Source organism: Phalacrocorax aristotelis, chromosome 1, assembly GCF_949628215.1.
Source record: "Phalacrocorax aristotelis chromosome 1, bGulAri2.1, whole genome shotgun sequence".
NCBI lineage: Eukaryota > Metazoa > Chordata > Aves > Suliformes > Phalacrocoracidae > Phalacrocorax > Phalacrocorax aristotelis.
Genome location: NC_134276.1, coordinates 160,170,086 through 160,190,528, shown reverse-complemented (window position 1 = coordinate 160,190,528; position 20,443 = coordinate 160,170,086).

The window sequence follows — 20,443 nt, the reverse complement described above, 5'->3', positions numbered from 1 at the left end:
CATTTTTGGTTTGTTTGGAAAAACATCAGGGGAAGCCTTAGTTCTGGAGGCAGTTAACACATCAGCAGTTTTATTTTCTTCTACCTGCTTCACTCCCTCTGCCTTTCCTCTTTCTTTCTTATGCTCTGTGCTGTTTCTTTCTTCCTTTAGTCCTAACTCCTGGTGCAAGTTGTTTTTCCTCAGCCCGGCCCTTTCCTCAAGGACAGGTCACAGAAAGTAAGTACAGGGTCACTGCTTGGAGTAAAAGGGCATCTCTGTGGATTGTCCCCATGCTGCACCCAACAGAGACCTCTTCTGAGAGTTTATGCAGTCTTGCCTGCAGAGAAATGGTGCTAGACAGAGTAAGCTTGCAAGGACAGTTCTTTGGAAGGCAGGGAAAGTCAGCATTTCAGCTGCCTGGAGGACCTTGGTCCCTCCCTCTGCATGCTGTCCTCTGTTAAATGCCAGGGCTCCTTAGCTGCAGCACCTCTGAGCCTTGTTGGGAGAGGATTACTGGCTGAGAAACACGGAGACCAAGAATCACTGCCTGCCTGGGATGGGAGGTCAATAGGTTGGGCTTCTGGTGCAGAAGGGTAAATCTAGAAAGGACAGTTTTCTAGGAAAAATCCTGAGCCCATTTTTCAGGGGCCCAAGCAGACTGACCTGTGCCAGTACCAACAGAATGGAGCAACAGAGAGCCTGGACTTGCATTCACTGGGTATCTGTTTAAACCCATAACTACTTGCTTCCTGACATTAATTATCTACCTGTAGTTTTGCCCTCTTTTTGTCATATATGCCTTTACCCTCCTTCAGTAAAACCTTCCAGCTGGCTATAAGATTTCTCAGTGCAGTCAGAAGCCCTGAGGCTGTACTCTGGGAGAAGACAAGCAAAGCCATCCACAATTTGCATCCCCCCTGGGAATCTCCAGGTAGCCTCATTTCCCCAGGGGAACAGCTCCATTCTGTAAGCACTACTGCATGAGGCAACTGGGTCAAAACACCTCCTGCAGCATCATAAACAGCTAAGAAGCACCACATGCACGATGGCTTATGCACTCAGGGCAAATGTTTATAGAACAAATTTAGCACTGACAACTCAAGCAGATTAACAATTGATTGCAGCATTTTATCCACATCCTCACTGTCCACCGGGACATCATGAGCCAGTGAGCAAGCTGTTGACAGCACAAGAGATCAGACCTTACGAGCTCAGCAGTAGCTCTTATCACCATGGACATCTGAACCTTCAGGCAGAGGTCAGCGGCATGCACTGGGGCTACTGATGTTGTTGCAAGGGCTTTAATTCCTAGCATGGCAGATGTCAGATACAAGGAGAGAACACACTAGCAAGGAGAAAACAGGAAAATATTATGGGTGGGAGAGCAGATATCTAATCCCCTTGTCTGCAAGGCTCTTTGTGTTTGTCTCTTTGATTCCCAAGGAAGCAATTTGTGATGGGTCATTTTTACCTTACAAAAATTAGCTCCCCCTGCAATCAAGAACGAGTCTGTATGGGGTGGTTTAGAGCAACAAAAATGGAGCCCGTGTCTTTGCAAGGCCTGTTGAGAGAGCCTGAAGTTGTACCTAATACATGAGGTTAAGTGCTAGCCACAGCACCTCCAGGGGTCCTGGTGTCCCGATACTTTAAAAATACTGGGTAGATGAATGCAAATAGCATCACAATTATATGAAATGCTAAGCATGCACTATACAGTTCTGCTTCTTAGGGAATTGAAAAAAATCACCTCTTTATTCATTAAGGGACTTTTCTTATTGCATAGACACAGAAGCAGAGGTTGGAAAAAGCTAGTCAGCTGCTCACACTATATTTTTGGTCTGGAAAGGGGATGATAACTGTGGTAACGCTTGTCACATCCCTGAAATGGTATAGTAGTGGTTCCCATTGAGGCATTTGAGGGTTAAGCCTTTTTATGGGCCACCTTATTTTTCCTTATTTAGCACCATGCTCCATTTCATCCCGCCAACACCCCGACTGGTTTATGACCTCCCTCAAATAATGTCTTGGAACTCAGGAGCTGTTAGGAGCTGTCCTGTAATTGTAAATGAGTTAAGCTGGTCTGAAGCCTAATTGCTGCTAAATGACTCAATTGTCTCATACAGATAGCAGGAAGGTGTCTCTGCTCCCGTCCCATGTGTACACTGCAGGACTAGACTCATGTAGCAGGGGGCTAATTAAAATTAGAAAAAAAACCACACAAAGGCTGCTGGCCTGCCTGGCCAGTCAGATACCTGTTTCCAGTCTGTGGAGCTAACTTGCCTTCTTGAGTTTTTTAATAGGTTGGTGCTGCACAGTGGGTTTGGGAGATGCTTACCTTCAAGAGCAGAGCATGGATGCCAGGCATTCCTTCCAGCTCAGCCATGCTCCCCAGCCTCTGTAGAAATCCACATTATTTGTATTCTGTAACCTTTATTTCCTGATAACCTGGCACTGCCAGGGAGATTTAAGCACAGCTGCACGTGGAGGGTGTGGTGAGTGCAGGTCATTGCTAAATTGCACTTTCTTCTTATTAGCACCTGCTCTGCTGGCTGGGCTGAGTGGGAAATGGGATCCTCCTGAGCTGGTCCCAGGTAGTAAAGCCTGCAAAGTGCAAAGAGCAATTTGATGCAATGAGGTCCCCGTTCCCCATTTTCTCACCTAATGGGCAAAGCAGGGTACTGCTGTCAGCTACAGGAGCAGACACCTCCTGAGGAAGCAGTGGGGCAACTAGATGTCCAGCTCCATGCACTGACCTGTGTATCTACCCTTTTCACTATAGGGAAATGGTTAAAAAATTGCAGGAGTGAAGCCAGGCTCTAAGGCAGGGTGACATCTTCTAAGTGGTGCTGCTCAGGGAATGCAAAAGCAAGAACTGGTGGGGTGTATATCTCTCATAATGCTGTTCCTGGCAGTGCCTGAGGTGTGTGACTTCGCACCAAACTTCCCCAATGACTGCCAGTCCCCCGTGTGTGTTCTGCCTCACCGGGATATTTAGGAACAGCATCTCTTGAGAGGTAGGATCTCTATGGGTGAGGCTGTTTGGCTTGTGTTTCTTGGTATGTGAGGAGACACAAATGTATTGCATACAACTTCTGCTTCCACTGAGGGCCAAATACCAGATCAAATGGCCTTTCAGATGGCAGGAAACTCAAGATGTGGGGCAACGCATGGTAAAATATCTATTTCGCAAAGGAAAATTCCAGCACTCAGAAGGCCATGGTTTTGTTTTATTTCTCCATGGAATTTTTGACTGGCACATGAGCATTGCCTCCGTGTTGGGCAATGCAACCATTGCTTACAGCAAAAGTTAAAGTTACTGGGTTTTTCAGTTGAATTTTGTCACAAGGGAAAAAAAAATATGTAAAAAGTAAGATAAAACTTTAGTCTATAATAGGATAAATGGGACAATGCTTAGATTAAACCATATTACCGAAGCAGCATTGATTCTGAGTGGGAGAACTGCATGCAGTTGCAGAGCTCAGCAATAGGCAGGCAGCTGTGATGCCTTCGGTTAATGAATACATTCCTGCTGTCATCAGCCCAGGCACTGTCTTTACACTACCCAACTAATAAGGGAGAATAAGGTTGCATAGTTCCTACCTAATGTGTTGCTTCTGAGTTTGGCTTTGAGCGTCAGGTATTTTTCTAGCCTCAGAAGAAAACCATGGGGTTTTGAAGCCATTCCTGCATGGGTAAAAGAAGCCATTAGCGGAGTCTTGTATGGGAGCTGGCATTCACACAGGGTGGTGGCATTCTGCTCATTGTGATGCTGTGAGATCTGGCAAGATAAATCATTTTAATCACAGAGTCAGCAGAGAATGTTGCTTTCTCCCCTCAGATTTCCAGATGACCCAGGTGTAACAATGAAGGAAATAATCCCTTGAAAGGACTTGTAGCTGCTTCAGCAGCAAGATTTAATACACCATAGGATGGAAATATATGGGAAGCATCTGTCAATGTGTCGGCGTTTGAAAACAAGGAGAGGGGAAAAATAAATAACAACCAACAAAGAAACCCCAAGTGGACAAAATGGAGGCTGGCTGAGAAAGACCGTCCAGAAAGTACATTGCTTTGCTTTTGCTTAGATTTGTCAAGCCATAAACATGCTTTGTTGTCCTCTTGTTTTGTGCTAACACCTCAGTGCTTCCAGGAGACTCCGCCCTACATGCCAGAGGTCAATTTACAGCAGGGCAATTCCAGCAGGCTTTGTAGGAAACCCTGAAAGTGCCCTGGTGGGTTTCGGGTACTTCAATTATTTTCCTAGGTGAGGCAGCTCTCTGTGGAGAAAAGCTGAGCTGAAGTGGTGCTGTGTAAGAAGGCGCAGAGGGATTGATAGTAGTCCACAGCTGATGTGCTGTGCACCTCTGGGGAGCCCAGGCACTCGGCAGACACTGTCCCCCATTTTCAAGGATCCTTGCCCACGTAGTGGTGCCAGAGTGAGATCACTGGGAAGGGAGCCCCGCATCCAAATTGTGTAAAATGCTTCCAAGTTTGTGTAGATGGTTGACTTTCTGGGTGAACGTGGGCTGCCTTTCTATAGGAAAAAGCTGGTGGGGGGAAGCTCTTCCCAACAGGCCCACCACTCCTCCCAGCCTGGGGCTTGGATCTCTGGTGAAAGGCTTCCTTGATCAAAGGGATGATGTCCCATGAAAGTGCATACAAACCTGTTAAGAAGTTAATAGACCAGAGTACAGCCGGTTACTTCTCCTTTGAGTACATGCAGAGTAACCTGTATCCCTGTAGTATCTATATACCAGCTACTCATCTCTTGGGCACGGAGGTTGCTGGCATTTCTGGAGAATCTTTCCTTTTCCTAAGCTTTTCTAGATGATTTCGTCTGAAGTGAGCAGGATGCAGGTGACCAGCCTCAGGGCTGAGAAACAAGATCCTTTGGGGATCAGCCAAGGAAAAGGACTTTGGTTTCTGGTCAGAAGTTAGTGTGGTCTGGACACCACCAGACGGTTTTCTGCTTGAATTGCATTTAGGCAGTGAAACTCAGCATTGTCAACAGAGAAGCTCTGAGGCCTGCCTGACTTCCCAGAGTTTTCTCCAGTTGTTCTCTATCGGCACATAGATCTCAGAATTGATGGCCTGTGCAGTAAAAGATTTTATTCGATTCAAGTACAGGCAAAAGGGGAGTAAGAAAGGATGTATGTGTGACACAGGCATGCATAGGCAGTGTCCAGGGAGCCATCCGTGGGCTGCCTGAGCCAAGGGGAGGATGCTTTTGCTCAGGTGCAGCTCCTGGGCGAGTGTGCCCAAGTAGCTTGCAGGCTGAACCTGGCTGGTGTCTCACCAGGTTATTGCTCTGCATTGGCCAAAACTAAGCATACCTCGACTGCCACGCCAGCTTACTGTGAGGTGACATTTAGCACGACCAGTGCCTGTGCTCCATGCTGCATAAAAATGTCAGCATGCCATTTGGCTATTTTGGAGCTGGAGGATCAGGCCCTATGCCTGGGAGATGTAATATATTTGATTTATTTAGCACCTGCACTCTTGCTTTTAAATTTTTTACACTGGTAACTTGTAATGAGTTGAATGAGTTAAAATCAGATTTTCAAGGGTGGCTCTTCACTGCCAGCAAAAGGGAAAAAAATTCATCAAGAGTTTCTTGTCTACTGCTAGAAAATACTTTCCATCACCCCTAGGGAACTATGCCTACTGGAGACTGTGAGTGATTCTGGAAGCAGCAGGCAGGCAAATCACTTATTTTATTAGCTATATTTTGCAGCCCAGTATGTTTGTACAGTAAATAATATTTTGCATAAAGTCAATGGCTGATGCTGTGCTTTTTATCATGGACTGCTATTTTTTACAGCTGCTCTTTTAAGTGTCAGCACTGAGCATTTGTTGGTGTCATCATCTGCACTTTACACTGCTATGTACAGTGATATAACAGTTTCAAAGCTTTGTACTGTGACAGGGGTGTCACAGTTATTTGGGAGAGGTGGAACCACACTTTAAGCATTTTTCACTCTTTGCATGGCCACACTTATGGCATTTGTAAAATTCTATGCAATTTTATGGTGTTTGTAAAATAACGTCATTTTACAGCAGTTGGGAAGTGCTGTGATTTAAATGAAAAATGGACTACACTGGTTTCAGTGGGAGAGTTTTCCAATGCCACCGAGGGATGAAAAACACACCCAAACTTTCTGAGCATAGCAGAAAACTCTTCTAAGGACAGCAGCAATTAAAGTGTTCTCTGCCTTTGGCATGTAAGTGATTATTCTTTTTGTGGTAAACAGTACTTGCTGCTTTGCATGATATGTATGAGAAAAGAGTGCAGCAAGAAAACCTCTGTAGTTAAGAATTTTAATAAAACAGTACCTCAAGGAAATTATATATATGTAAAGGAGTAATCACATTCAAAGGCTGCCAAGTCCCTTACATCAATAATGGTAAAATTTAGCTTTGTGCAAAAGGCCAGAGAAGGGGCTTTGGGGCTTGTCTCTGCTCAGTATCCTCCACATTAATTTGTCCCTATTTGCAGGATGATAATGCTCCTGCTTGTCAGAATTAAACAGGAGTGTTATTAAATACTGCAGTCATTTTATTCTTTGCAGCTGTGTAACCTTCAATAACTATGGACAATGCCTCCCACCTCACCTGCCCTTCTTGCAGGCTTCACTCTTACCCATAATTGGAGAAAAATCTGGAGAGGGGCTGGAGGTGAGGTTTGTTAGAGCTGCTAATTAGCCGATGCCATCACATCAGAATTACAATCCAATTCCTTGGAGAACCCCAGAGCCTTTTCTCGCCAGCTCTGAGACACATGCAGAATTTACCCTCAGAAAAAAGGGGCAGATGATTAGTGCTGATACCCTACAGTTCCCTCACTGAACAGTCTGGCACAGCGTGGTTGGCTTAAGAGCCTTGGCTGGAATTAAAGAGTTTTCTTTCAAGGTCTTTTTTTTTTTTTTTTAGTTTTTTTGGTAGTTTTTTAAAAATTATTATTATTAAAAAGATTCCCAGACTAATTTAACTGAATGTGAAATTTGATGAGGGAAATCTCCTCTTCAGAGCTTCTCATTTTGGGAGGAATGGAAAAACAACAGCAGCTCTGCTGACCATAAAATTCAATTAGAGTTGAACTACCATTGTTTGTTTTGATTTAATTTGTGTTTATCTTTTAATTAAGCTATCCTCATCTGATTTTTAATTTTTTAAGAAGACTTTTTTGTCCTTTTTCTTTATGTGTGATTCAGGAGCAGGTGTTCTGTGAGCCTGAATGAAAAGGTATAGTGCTGCACCCCTTGCTTACCATGGTGATGGTGAAGACAGCCTTCTAAGAAGATAGGTATTGTTAAGATGTATATTTTACACTGAGGACAGTATCCAGACCACGCCTGCTATAGGTATTGCGGAGCCATAGTTGTGTGGCCACATCTGGGCTGCCTGAAATTAGGTAGTCTCCCTATAGACTTTATGGAGAGATTTAGGCAAGCTTGATGTTCAAGAGCCCCTGCCACTTAAACATGGTACATACTCCATCTCAGAGGTGGGAGCAGCCAGCATTGCTGAGGGTATCTGCCACCACCAGCACTGAGGGTGTGATATTTGCTACTGCTGCAGTTCCCAGGCAAAAAGCCATGGCTGGACCTCAGGCCTATTGATGACAGCTTTTATTCACAAGGATCTGTACCCTAAGTTTTCTCTGCCTGGAGGAAGATGGGAAGCACAGCTCTGGTATGGGGTATGAGGGTAATCCCTTTTCAGGCTGGGTCACGGTGCAGGCAGGAATGCAAAGGCTGTGTGGCCAGGAGAGCAAATATCAAAGAGCCCAACCAGGACCTAGTGGTCAGGGTATTCTGCTGGGAGAAGGAGGGCTGGGGTTTGTGTCCCTGGATCAGCATCCTCTCCATGGAAAATGGAAGCACAAGATTAATTTTGCTTCTAGTAAATACTTATACTAAGAACAGTTATTACATAACAGTGCAATAAAACATTTCTTTGGCTAGTGCTGTGTGCTGCAACAGATCCTACAAGTGCTGAGAAGACTTGGCTTCCCAAAAGAGGAGAGAGGAGTGTGGGAAAATAAGGGAAGATTGGGGAGGAGGACTGTAAACACACTCAAGTCATGTGCAGCTGGCGTGTAGGGAAACACATATATCATACTAATCGTTGTTTAGTCCTGTGTGCTTGACAACTAGAACATCTGTATTTAGGTAACATGGGCCTGTGATAGACTCAGGCACCCTATTGAACATGCTTGAGATTCCTGCCCTGCTGTGGGAAAGATCAAAGCACAGCGGTAAACTACGCTTGCGTGAATCCCTGATATACAGGTGAACACAGCAGGTTTGGCAATCGTCTATCAAGGACCAAGCCCCACAGTGCCTGCATCTCCGCTTGTGTGCCTCTGCCTGGGTGCTGCTTTGGGGGAGCCCCTGGTTTGTGAGGTAACAAAAATAAATTTACTCTTTGAATTTCATCTGTGGTTTTGTGGTTGTTCCTGCACCCTGCCTGTGTTAGCTCACACGTTTGGCATAGTCAGTAGGATCCAGGAACAGCCATGCCATGGCTGGCAAAAAAGTCGGGGACTGAGGAAGCCACAATGGTGGCTCCCTCTATTTGGGGATGGCCCAGTACTGAGCACTGGACCCCCATGGCCACTTTCCCAGCTACATTGGCTCAGCCTGAAATAGATGATGGTGTGTTGGTTACACCCCAGACAATTGAAATGACTATGTGCAGATTGCCATGGAAAGTGGCATCAGGTTCTTCTTGTGAGTTAGTGGGGACATGGGGATGGTTATTAGTTGCTGGTCTTAGAGCTCTTGGCAATGAAGTTGTTGCATTGTCGAGTAAAATAAGAGAATTGGGAAAAGAAGTCAGGGCTTTAAAGGTGCAAAGGTGATCATGCAAGAAGTAATTACTACTCAGGCAGATGGTGCCATGGGCTGCAAGATAGAATGGTTGATAGCGTGTATTTCTAATAAACAGGGCAGGGGGGAGTGAGCGAGCGGCTGTGTGGTGCTTTGTTGCCAGCCAGGATTAAACTGCGTCAGTCCTTTTTGGTGCCCTACATGGGGCCTGAAGGGTTTGAGATAACGACAGATTTAATTGATATGTGCTAGATTGAATTTATAGCTGTTATTGCTGTTTAGCTATTAATCAGCAGGCTTCTGTGCTTGCCACGGGGCTTGCTTGCCTTACTGTATGTTAGTCTAGTGCTTGCTAGTGGCTGCTTTTTGCTTTTCCTACTTGCTGTACTGCTGGTCATCTTACTCTGCTGTGCCTGGGAACATTCTGATGGCAGCAATGGCTCACGCGTTGGTTACGGGATCCAACCCGGACAGGGCAACAGGAACGAGAACTATCAAAATGCAGTTTTTGAGAGGAGTGCCTGCTCCACTAAAACCCTTGATTATACCAGCACTGACAAACACTATGGGTAACATAGGTGCCCTAACAAATACCTTGAGGGCACTTGGGGCTGTAATTTTGGGACCATCTGTGCAGGTGGTGAATAAAGTAAAGCCGGCAAAACCAAAAGAAGTTACAGCACGGGTATGAGGAAATAAATGTGGAATGATCTTGTACGAGCCAGTGTCCCATGATGAGAAATAAATGATATTACAACCTCAGAAATGTTTCGCCAACGGCAAAGGTTAGTGCCTACGCAAAAAGGCAGGCCGCCCCCGGCCCCACCACCAACTCCGAGCCCACCCTCTCCTCCAGCCGAGAGGCCAGGTCCTGTGCCTTCCCCTCGGCCTCGGGTTCCCGCTGGAAGCCCGGCTGCTCTGGGCGGAGGGCAGCTCCCCGGGGGCAACCACCGGCGTGGGGCGGTGCGGTGCGGTGGGGCGCCGGGGCGGGCGGGACCTGGGCGGGAGGGGGCGGGCTCACAGCCGGCGGGGGCGGGTCTCAGTGGCGGGGCGGGGTCTCCTCCGCCTCAGCCCCGCCCACCTGCTCCTCCCCGCAGGGCGGGGGTCTCGGCGGGCACCATTTGGGGTCCTCCCTGGCCTGGCGGGGGGTTGGAGCACTCCAGCCCGTGTTTGGAATTGAAGTTGTCGAGGCCGTGGTCGGGGCCCAGGAACTGGCTCCCTCTATCTTGCTGTGAAACTTCACCCCTCGTGGGGCTTTGGTAGTAGGTGTTGCAGGTGGCACCAGATTTTTGGCAGGACCCCCACCCCTGCCAGCCTGCCCCAGGGGGGGCGGCCGCGAGGGGCGGGTGGGGCGGGACCACAATCTCTTAGTCTGGACATGAAGATTCATGTAATAACCCCTGAGAATGGCGTACAGTCCCGTACCCCAGCTGCTCCTCTTCTTTTACATCCTTTGTTGATGTCAGATTCTGAGTTCTTGTATTTCAGGTATCTGCAATGTGTGCCTTACGTGGAGGAGATGGCATTGGAACAATGGTGTTGCTGCTGTCGCAAACCAAACATCAAAGTTCAGTTTGAAAAAGCACAAGCCGTAGCTCTCCAATCTGTGTGGGCAATTACCCCACATCAGGTTTATCAAACCCAGAGAACGCTAGCTGAAGGAGCTGGAGCAACAGTGATGTATTACTGGAAGGAGATGACACTCCAGTTTTCCTCCCCTATCCCAGGTTGGCTTGTTGTGCTTTGTAGTCTTGTGCTACAAACACATGCCCTGGATACAATTCCACAAGATCAGTGTGTAAATACTTGGATTTGGTTAGCTTCTACTGTAACTAACTCATCTGCCTTTTTTATTAACAGAAGATTAACAGCTGGAGATCTTTTGACAACGTATTTTATTGGCATGCCAACCCCAGTAGCTGTATTACAGAATTATACTATGCTAAGTGCTTCTGATATTGGTGTTTCTCATTGCTATGTTTTCTCAGTAGGTAACGGCTGTAATGCCAGTGAACATTCCAAAATTGATTGGCGGTGGGCTGTTGCCTCCTTCAACACCATAAACGCTGCTTCAGTTTTGAAGGCATGTGTTGCTTCAACATAACTGATGAATCAGCCGTGTAGAGGACGACATTCAACATTTCCAGGACTTATTGCATCAAATGAAACAATCTCCTGGTGGTGCCTGGCTGGCTGAGTGGTTTAATTTCCCGACAGGATGAATGGGACACCTGGTTCAAAGCATTATTCTAGAGATATGTTTATTCCTTTTTCCATATGTGTTTATTGTGTGCATCTGTAAATTACTCTGCGCTACACCCTGCAAGCTCAAATGGACACATCCAGCTTTGCCAGCCCCAGTAGAAGTGGTCTCTTGAGCAAGGGGGTGGAATGTGGGAAAATAAGGGAAGATTGGGGAGGAGGACTGTAAACACACTCAAGTCACGTGCAGCTGGCGTGTAGGGAAACACATATATCATACTAATCGTTGTTTAGTCCTGTGTGCTTGACAACTAGAACATCTGTATTTAGGTAACATGGGCCTGTGATAGACTCAGGCACCCTATTGAACATACTTGAGACTCCTGCCCTGCTGTGGGAAAGATCAAAGCACAGCGGTAAACTACGCTTGCGTGAATATACAGGTGAACACAGCAGGTTTGGCAATCGTCTATCAAGGACCAAGCCCCACAGTGCCTGCATCTCCGCTTGTGTGCCTCTGCCTGGGTGCTGCTTTGGGGGAGCGCCTGGTTTGTGAGGTAACAAAAATAAATTTACTCTTTGAATTTCATCTGTGGTTTTGTGGTTGTTCCTGCGTCAGCTCATACAAGGAGGAACTAATTTTCATAGTTCCTTCAGAACTATCATTCATTGCAACGTGAGTACAAATTCAGCTTTATTAAAGCAGCATTTCTAAGGTAGCTCATCTAAACACAGAAAATAAGAGATGCAACCACGCGCTCTTCTTTTCTTGACAACAGCTTTAATACTGGAAAGCAATAAATTGCCTAGAATGATGTTAAATTGTGCAACGCTGTGCTAATGCTGGTCTGCACTTGAGTAGTGTAAGGAAGCAACTCCCAGTGTACCATCGATGGGCTTCTGGCTGTAGTTTTGTTCAGTGAGTAGGTGTTAGAGTTTTAGAGTTTTGGGGTTCTGGTTTGGTTTGGGTTTTTTTTTTGTTTATTCCCCCCACCTCCCCCCCCAGCATAGACTGATCTCTGGTTGTGCCAAAGACAATGGATGTTTTCCTATTTTCCTGCTGCTAACAACAGGGACTGAAACAGACTCCCACAGCCAGACTCACCATCCTCCCTGGAGCTGTCCCTAGCATGCTGTTACAAAGAGCTGAACAGTGGATTTTTACAAGGTATAGATCAGAAGGCAGCATTTGCTACATAGCACCCTACTTGTTTTGTGAGTTGTCATGGGAAATGGCTTGCTTTTTGTGTAGTTTGTGGGTTTCAAGAATCAACAAAGGCTCATGACACCTGTGGACCATTTTGGATATTTGGGGTTTGAAAATGGATCTACTTTTTGTGTAAGACATCTTGCATCCACCTCAGACTTCAGTCCTCAAAGAATCAGGGTGAAAATTGGGTGGACTGTGACTACGCAGGGAGGCAGGTGCTTGTGCAGGATAAGGCGATATCAGGATTTTTTTGTTCTGAAGTAGGCATAGGGAGGAGGCTGTGACTGAGAGTTTTGAGCAGAGGAGACAAAGGATAGTCTCAGTCACAGAGGGTTTCTGGTGGTTGGGGAGACACCACAGCTGTCTCACTTGACACAACTCTCACACCTTGACATCGCAAGATGATGCCAAGGACAGAGAGGATGCCATTGAGAAATGACAACATGTTGGGCTGTTTGCCTGAACTGGATGAATGCACAGGAATAACCTGATGCACACAACACAACGTGGAATAACACATGTCGAAAACATCCAGTGCTGATCATCTGAACACTCTGTGGTACTGGGCTGTGTGTTCATTTGGGGTTTGATCCAGTGAGGCTGCTTTTTGTGCTCTTTCACTCCCAGTTTCTATAAAATAAGCAGTTTTATCAGTGGACTTCATCTTTTGGCCCAGTAGACTCTAAAGAGTTTCATTCAAGAAATGCACACATACATATACAACTGCATTTAGAACCACACATACACTCATCAGATATATCTATATATTATTCTATTGCTGCCTTTTAGTAATTTATGATATAATTAGGTAATAAAATGCCTCCTAGCCTGGTCAAGTTTTTTTCCATCAGTCAATGAGAGTTTATACTTCTCTGCTCTGCATGGTACAAAGGTTTCTTACTCTCCACACCATTCACCCCTCTCCAGTGGTGCTCTGCAAAACACCACAGGCAAAAGCTGAGTAAAGAAAAAGCTATCAAGGTAGCTAAATTGGGCTGTGAAAAGGGTAGGAAACCCCAAGAGGGTGGAGTGAATCCTCAGCTCCGCCCCTTTTTGTGCTTGCATTGTGACAGAGTCCTTAATTAAATGATTGCACAATGCTTTATTCCCTGTGGGATCAGACTTCATCGAATACACAGGATGGAAAGACTTACTGAAACACAGGCCTTAGCTAGGACTTGTTTTATTCTCTTTATTGTTAATTGTGAGCTTTCAGGCCTTAGCTGCTGCCTGCTCTGGTGTTAGAAGTATTCCCAGCCCACCGGGCACTCTGCTGCACTCCACCTTAGATGTGTCTGAGCCCCACGTACTCATGCCTTGCAAGGGTATACAGTCCCTATATTGCAGACAGGAACCAGGACATGGGCTGGCAACGGCTGGGAGCACTCCTTAGCTTGGCATGCCACTGACAGATTTTGGGGATCTTATTTTTGCAAGCAGGCAGTGCCAAATAGTGCTATAGTGTGATCCAGCCAAGCCAGGCACGTGGAAAAGGAGCCTTGTATGAGTGAAACCTGCAGTTCAAGTCACCTGCTGAGCCTCCCGTAGGAACAGAGAGCCAATCCTGCCCCTCACCCCTCACCCCACCTCAGATCAGCTCTTTGTCCCTGTGCAGTTCACTGCTACCCACCCATCCTGGCTCCATGAACCCACTGGCATCACCTCTGGCTGCACTTCCCTGGCTCCTCAGCAGAGTCTCCCACCCAGCCAGCCTCTTCTGCCAGTGCCAGTCCTTGTTCTGTCTTCCCTCTCCAGCCACAACCCCTCCCTGCCATCGCACCTTCCCTGGAGATTGTGGTCCCACTATTAGGCTTGAGGAGGTTGCTCCACTGTCCTGATCCTGCAGTTGAGGTGGTGGGGCATTCAGAAACCAGGGGAAAAGGGCTCTGGTGGCTATCATGAGAGTCTGGGCCACGTGTTGTTCACAGCAAGCCAAGAACTAACTTGTGGGGGAAGTCATGCTGAGCCATCAGAATAAACATTGCTAGGGAGCATCAACTCGACAAGGAATGTAATGGCTATAATCCAAAGCACACAGAATAAATCTGTGCAAACTGATACTTTTCAAAGATGGATACTTTTGCCAGACAACAGTAGCTGGTGACAAGGATAGCAAAGAGCACAACTAACAGAAAAGGCTACCTCCATGCCAGATTCCAAGCTCCTGCTCAAAGTTCTGTTCTCAAAAGGGTACCAGAATTTTGTCACCATGAACAAAAGGGGCCACTTTCACTAGCCTGAATGACTGAATTGCTTAGACTTAAGATTCTGCCTAAGGCAGACAGATAACACAGAAGAATGTTCAATTTTGAATGTTAAAATTTTGTGAAAATCAAAGTGTCTGAGACCAGGGGAATTGCACTATGGAGTGCTGTAAAATGCCATCAATAAAAGAATGTCCAAACACCTGCAATGCAGGCTGAGATTTAAGACCCCTTGGTGGGGACTTGCTTTTCCTTAGCTATACGAAGGGTAACCTGGGAAACATATCGTAGACCCTGAGCACTGGACGCCTATCTACTCGTCCTCCAGGTGAAGGAAGGAGAAAGCCTCTCCTGAGTAGCTCCCTGTAGCAGCAGCCATTTCATGGCAGTGAGGAGGTGCTTTGCACTGCCTGGTGCCCCTAGAAGAGTGAGCACCTATTCCTGTCTGGGAAATCCTGGCAGCACTGTATGGGACAGCCCTAAGTTCAGAGCAGCAAAAAGAGATTAGCTGAAGGAATAAAAAGTAACAGTAGCATTTGTTCTGTTAATGTGTGTGGGAGACAAAAGAAAGGAGAGAGAAAATAGCAAGGCTTCAGAGAGTGGAAAATTAGTGATAGGAAAGGTTGATAATGCTGAGAGCCCTAAACGTTTTCCTAGCTTCAGCAGAGACAAACAAAGCAAAGGGTACCATCCCGGAGTCAGGAATGTGCTTCCTGGACAGAAAGAAAGAAAAGTGTTGAATTGGCTTTTCCTATTGTTGAGGAGCAGACAAAATGTCTCTTTTCTGCCACTGGAAGCATTTAAAACCATTAAAAGCTGACAAGGCCTGGGGTCTGTAAGGCTGTAAATAGCAGCATCTTTATTTAATTGAAGATGATGAAGGATTCAGTAAATTTCTGTCCTCTAAGCACAACATCAATGGTGTGACAAAGATGAGGAATGCAATGGCAAAGAACATGACTATGAGCGTTTTGAAATGCAGAAGAAAGGGCAGCTGCTATGAATTCCTGGCACGCGGTTGCTGGCTGGTACTCTTTAATTCTTTAACAGGCTGCAGATCGTTCAGGTGGCCAACACATACTGTTTGATATGCTGGTACCAGAAAGGGCTGCAGCACCAATGCAAACTACCCATGAGGGGACGTCCTGTCCTTGAAATGTCTATGAAAACACCTGTCAGAGTAATGAATTATTTGCTACTTTCAGACACAGATTTTTTTTCTTTGAGCTGATTAAAAAAATATCTGTTTGGCTTTCCTTTTAAAGCATTTAATCTAAACCCACCTTGTGGCTTTGACACCAGGTTAATTTTTGATCAAACTCCAGAGTCCTTTCAGAAGCTCCAGCTCTGAATTGCTGGAATGAAAGGCATTTTCCCTACCTGCCCTCTCCATTCTCCTGGTCTTCGGGAGGTCAGGGAGTGAGCTTTTATCGCTAGCCACTTGAAAATAAAATTAGTCTGTGCAGGTATCTTTGGATAGGCACTGTAAAAGATGGGTTTCAGCAAAAGCATGAACATGTCATGGAAGAGGGGTAGAAACTGGTCCAGGAACAGAGCAGGTTCGCATGAAGATCTGAGCAAGGAGGAAGTGCCACAAGAGGCCTTCTTGGAAGAGCCAAGCTCTCCTGGTTAGATAAAAGCCCACCTGAATTATTTCACTGACCATTATATTTTTAATTAAGTTCTTATTTCCACCCAGTCTTTTTGGTTGATCTCCCTGAGATCCACAGATGTGGGTTCATTTGATCCCTAGGCTGGAAGTAATAACATTTTCTCCTAACACAGAAACACACCGAACTACCAAGCGGCAAAAAGGGAGCAGAGCAAGAAAATAGAAGTAGGCAGTTAGGAGAGACCTGTTGCCCAGTCTACGGGGAGATGTGAGGTAACAGAGGAAGGACACTTTGTAGCCACTTAGCAAAATCAGGGCAGAGCACAGATCAGGAAAGGGATGGAGAGCTTGATGAACAAGCATGTAGAAACAGATGTTTGGCTGTTTTAAATAACAGCTTTTTTTGACCCAAGGTCTAGTGCATACCTGTTTGGAATTGCAGAGCAGGCAGCACCTTCCCTGCACTCTCCCTTTCTGAGTGTGATCAGAGCACGTGGTGATCACAGGGAAAAAAATAAAAACAAAAAAAAGAAAAAAAGAAACCTTTAAAAGTAAACAAACCCCTCCAAACCCCAGCTCTCTTTTCTAGACACCCTCACAAAACAACAGCAGCAACAATAATAGAAAACCTTTCTAAAGCTTTTCTGGGCTATCTTACTGTGGTACAGTTAAAAGCCATCCAATCTGGAAACTCCAGGTAAGTGTAGAAAATACCTGCAAAATGAGCTTTTGATCAAAACAGCAAACATTGCACAAGTGTCTTCTTGCTCTGCCCACTGGTGTACATTTCAGTCTGATATGCAGCAAGTTTTTCATATTAAATTGTCTAAGAGTCAAGTAGCCTCATCGTCCATTTTTTGTGTGGGGTCCTCTTTAGGCCCACATTTCCTCCTGTACACTCATGCCCTCTTCCTCTTCAGCAGCACAGGGCCCCTTCTCCCAGATAGCTGGTACATGGGCAAAGCTGGTCCCAGCCCTGCCAATTTGCCACACTCCCTATCCCCTTTACCCCGATGCATATTTACCACCCCCTCTGGACTTTGTCCCAGTCTCTGCCCTCTTGATCGGTGCTAATATACATCAGTTCTTGGACCCTGGTCATCCATCTAATTGTTTTTAATCCAAACGAGAATTTTGCCCTCAATATCTATTTCCCAGAGGGATTTACAAGGAAAGATTAAGGACACCAGATAGCTAGGCAAGCTAAAGAACAATCCAGGGAAGCCTGAGGGGTAAGAGACGTCTGCAGTGTGCAAACATAATCGGCAGGATCCTGTCTTCCTTTTGCCAAAGAGGACTTATTTCCCTGAAATCGGTGGCCTGGCTCACTAAGAAAAGTCAGTGTGAAAATGGAAATCAGGGCTATGAGATGGGGGCGTGTGTGTGTGTGTGTGTGTGTGTGTGTGAATTGTTCAGGTTACAAGGGTTTTTATGGAGGATTAAAGGATGAAACTGTTACATGGAAAATGCAAGCACAGTGTCATGGAGAGCTGTGAGACTGCAGAGGTGTCTCCCCTGAGGGGGCTGTGAGCCCTGTCATCTGAGTCACTTGAAATCAGGTGAGGCAAAACCTCTAAACATCTACCATAAATAATGACCCTTCATTTTTGTCAGGGACTAGGACAAGATGGACCTCTCCCATCACTTATTTCTGAGATGCTACTAGGCTAAAGTGACCTGATCCAGCAGACTGTGGCAACAGCCTTCCAGGAGGTCCACTAACAGGGAGCGTGTAGCTCCACACTGTCACCTATCATTGCCACTGCCTTGGAGAAGTGATTCAGATCCTCTGAAGGGACAAAATGTTATCATGACTGGATTTGAGCCCAAGCTCTCTGCCAGGTCCTTTGGATAGAGAGGACAACCACACATTTTTGTTTGAGAAGTGTGATGAGTCTGCTGGGAGGTCGTCAGGGTGTTTCTGGCTGGAACAAGTGTAGCACGTGCTGGGAGATCAGATGGACTGGTTCACTCTGAGGCAGCACAGCTGGAGCCATACACCATCTATGAGAAATCTGATTCTTTTTTTCCCCAGCCACCTGCTCAGGGAATGCCACAGACTATTACTTTGAAGTTATTATGAAACTACAACTGCATTTCTATATGTAGGTCTTGCTAGTGTGTGGTCAGCTTCCTTGGATGACTTGTTCCTCTAGCAAACCTTTGGCAGCTTTAAGATACATTTATGCCCAAAACAATCTTATTTTTCTGAAGAACTGTGGAGTTTAGCATGTCCCAAAGACTGGGTGTGTCCAACCTGGCATTTTTTTGAAACCTTGGAGTATAAAACAATGCAAAAATAGTATCCTGGGGACCAGCAAATGATAGAGGAGCCAATGAGGAGAGGTGCTATGCTGGACCTTGTTCTCACCAACAAGGAGGAGCTGCTGGGGAATGTGAAGCTTAAGGGCAGCCTTGGCTGCAGTGACCATGAAATGGTGGAGTTCAGGATCCTTAGGGCACCGAGGAGGGCACATAGTAAGCTCACTACCCTGGACTTCAGGAGAGAAGACTTTGGCCTCTTCATGGATCTGCTTGGTAGACTACCGTGGGATAAAGCCCTGGAGGGAAGAGGGGCCCAAGAAAGCTGGTTAATATTCAAAGACCACCTCCTCCAAGCTCAGGAGTGATCCATCCCAACAAAGAGGAAGTCCAGCAAAAACACCAGGAGGCCTGCATGGATGAGGAAGGAGCTCCTGGACAAACTTAAACACAAAGAGGAAGCCTACAGAGGGTGGAAGCAAGGACAGGTAGCCTGGGAGGAATACAGAGAAATATTCTGAGCAGCCAGCGATCAGGTTAGGAAATCTAAAGCCCTGATAGAATTAAATCTGGCCAGGGATGTCAAGGGCAACAGGAAAAGCTTCTGTTGGTATACTGGTGATAAAGGAAGATGGTCTAGTGAAAGGTGTCCCTGCCCACAGTAGGGGGGTTGGATTAGATAATCTTTAAAAGGTCCCTTCTAACCCAGACCATTCTATGATTCTATGATTCTAAGATACCATTGCCAGAAACTGCTCCACTCCATACGAATTTGTTCTGACTGTACCTCAGAATAAAATTATGAAATTGGTGAAAAATAAGGTAATAGTATTAAGTCACTCTGGGATTTGACCAGCTGCATAAGGATGGAGATGCTACACATATCCTGAAAACTAGATATGCTCTTCGGTGGGAAATTCTGAAACTTCATATACACACTAGAAAGCCCAAGCAAAATTGTTCTATATCAAAACAAACCTTCCAAGTATTGAACCTGCTAGCAAAAAAAAAAAAAATTATAAGGCTTTGATTTTTCAAGATTAAGTTGAAATTTGCTCAGCAGCTCTGCTTCTCAGTTCTCTGCTCCAAAACAGGGCTTCTGGAGGACCTCAGAGGCATGAAGCAGATCTTCCAGACTCTGGACAGGGATCATGATGTGTAGGAGCCCTGCCTGTAGGGTTATCAGACAGCCATGTGGAGTGGACAGAATGTAAACAACCACCCTGGAAAGCTGCTTGGTTTCTGTTAAAAGACTTGTGAAATTCAAACGCTCCATATCCTCACCAAGAGAAATTGTCATGTTATGATCATCCCAGAACCTCCTCTATGCTACACAATATTCCCCCGGGATAAGCTGTCCCAAAGCAGGTGCTGACTTGCAGCCCTGGTCTACTTGTGCAAAGAGTGATGACCTTAGCTTTAGATTATTAAAATACCAGTGTCTATATACAAACTAATCATTGCATAGGGACTATTCACACCCTGGAAACTGCACTAATGCGTGGACTTCACCTAACCTACAAACCTTAGTATAATCATTTTTTCTTCTTTAAAGTGGGCCCAGGGTGCTTAATTCAGGTGTGTGTGGCTGCAATGCAGTCACCTAAAGTTGCCTGAGGTGAACACCATAGCTAATTCCTATTGATTTTAATCAGTTAGGTGCTTAAACCCCTTTGTTGGAGCTGAAGTTTAGCCCTGCATCTGTACTTTAGATGACAGATAAGATACCAGGGATGAAGAGGATATAAACATCCAAGCAGCTGTTGGAAAGAGGTCTTGTCTAAGACCTGTAGGAGGAAGGGCACAGTGTATCTGACTTCTGCTGAATAGCTGTGACCTGAAGAAATGAAACCCATATAGGGTAGGACTTATCTTTTTCCCTAGCTTACAGGTCTCTCAGACCTGAAGTACACGGAAAGCTGGTACCAGCCAGACAACAAGAAAGCTATTTACTCGCTGGGATACACTATTTAACTAACAATTAGTGGCTAGAAGGCTGAAGACCTGGCAGCTGCAGTCTGGTCAGAGGAATTTCTTAAGTAAGCAACCTGTTCAGAGTCATTAACCTACCTGCACTCCTACGTGAACAGGACAGCATCCCCACCAAGCCTTTGGGTCATAATTTGCTTTGCTTTTAGACTGT